This window comes from Pogoniulus pusillus, chromosome 8, assembly GCF_015220805.1.
Source record: "Pogoniulus pusillus isolate bPogPus1 chromosome 8, bPogPus1.pri, whole genome shotgun sequence".
Taxonomy (NCBI): Eukaryota; Metazoa; Chordata; class Aves; order Piciformes; family Lybiidae; genus Pogoniulus; species Pogoniulus pusillus.
The window spans coordinates 21,179,004-21,181,212 of record NC_087271.1 but is presented as its reverse complement, the minus strand read 5'-3'; positions in this window follow the sequence as shown (position 1 = coordinate 21,181,212).

Below are 2,209 nucleotides of genomic sequence, written 5' to 3'. Positions count from 1 at the left end.
AAAAGTTAAAAATAAAGCATTTAGAGCTAGGCTGTGGTCAGTTCTCATGTGCCTCCGCAGCGTGAGGGGGAGGCAGGGGAGGGCGGCGGCAGCCGCGTCTCAGCGTTCTGCACCACTCGCATCAAGGTCAGTCAGAACTGCTGCGAGAGCAGAGTCAGTGCCACTCAGAGCACGTGGCTTGCTACAAAAATGGGTTTCTATTAGAAGTAATCACCCGAAAATCTTGGGGGGCTGAGATGCTCAGGCACTGCCCCCACTTATTCCGGCAGCAGATTTAGCTGGCCACGCCCTGATGCAACCAGCTCCTGAGCCTCAGGGCTCTTGGAAAATTTTCCATCAAACTTTCATGGGAAGTATCTGATTTCCTTGAAAATGTCAGCATGCTTTTATTTCATTTTGCTAGATAAATTAAATATGGGAAATGGAAAACATATTAGCAGAAACTCAGAAACCCTAACGACTGGAGGAGGGGACAGTATTCATTTTGTCAATGAGAAGCTGATATTTTCTACTGAACACTTTGGATTTAAATAATGATGATCTGACTAGGCAAACAGAGAATAACTGGAGAAACCCACCTCTTATTCATGAGCAGCTCCATTTCAGGTATTTATTCAGGAACGTTGACTGCTTCCCCCTGATTTCTCAGTGCCAAAGAGATGGGTGCAGGTAAAACATTTCTCCCATCTCCCCCCAGTTTCCTAAGGTTGAAGAATCTCCTTGCGACCCTTGTCCATCAAAGCTGCAGAAGTGCCAGAACTGTGCTCTGGATCAGTGGTGCTGGGCACTTAGCTGAGGAGACTTCAGGATTACAACTGAAAAGAATTTATATGCATGTGGGACCAGAATGAATAAGAACAGGATGGTGGGACACTGCTCACAGAGCCCAGTTTGCTGCTACAGTGTGCAGACATGCTGCTGAAGCCCCCAGACATACCTGTCTCCATCAGGATTGGTTACAAGGGCTCTCCCCACTGCTGCTGTACAAAGCTACTCCAGATGACTTATTGATAACTGTTCACAGGTATTTGTTTATGTAGCAATATTCTCAAAGCTTAAACAGATCTCCTTCACTCTTATCATGCTTATGGCTGATTCCTTGCTTTCTTTGCTACGCTGAGGCACAGTCCCTGTTCTCCTGTCAAACTAGTCACCTTTCTCTTCTGCTTTAGCTTAGATTTCTTTCTTTCAGACACAGGGGGTACAACTGGTCAACACACTCCTGACAAAAAATCTTACTAAAGCCTTCTAAAGGCCATTAGCTTTCCCCCCTCTCTCAACTGGAAATGCTTCTTTTGATATATTGCCAAATATATGCCAAATCCTTCTGTATCAGTCCAACTGACAAGGCATACTTACCTTCGAAATTGTCATTAGTTCTCAGCTACCTGACCTTGCTGCTTGAACTGCTGAATGTAATCCCATTTATATCTCCCCAGTCCCTGATGACATTCTGTTTTTCTGTATGCTGTGAGCCTCCTTGCTATTGACAATCCCTCCCACCTTCAGACATCAGCTCATTTCTCTAGCAGGTTCTTATTCTTTATGTGCCTAGTTGATTAATGAAAATATTAAGTGATATTGGTCCCCAGACTGTGCCTTCAGAAACTCCACTTTTAGCTCCCTCAAACCTGGTATTTCCTCTTTCAGCATAATCTGCTATTATCTCCTTTAGCCAGTTTCTACTTATTTTACAATTCTAGGTCTAATCTTCATCTTTTTTCAGTCAAACAATTCTCCATGCAAGTCTGTGTCCGATGCTACTCTTACAGTGTATATACATCACATCTATTGCCATGGTCTTTGTCTATAAAGATCAGGATAATCTAAAGAGAGATTATCAAATTAATCTAGTAAATCTGCTTTCAGTAAACCTATTCTGTGTGTTATCCTACTTCTCCCATTTGCCATCCTCCACTATTACTCTTCCTTCCAAAAGCACTCTAATGCCTTGCATACTACTGATGTCATGCTAATATGCCTACATTTAACTAGATCACAGGTCTTTTCCTATCTGGAATATAGGAATAATATCTGAATTTTCTCATAACATAGGGTCCTAAATACCCTTCAAGTAGAAATGCAGTTTCAAACACCAATTCTTTCAGACTGCTGTGATGCAGTTCCCCTGAAATAGCACTCCTTTAATTTTACTTCTGCCTCAAAAGGTGTAATTTCCATCCTTTCAAATGCATTCCCATAAAGCCAC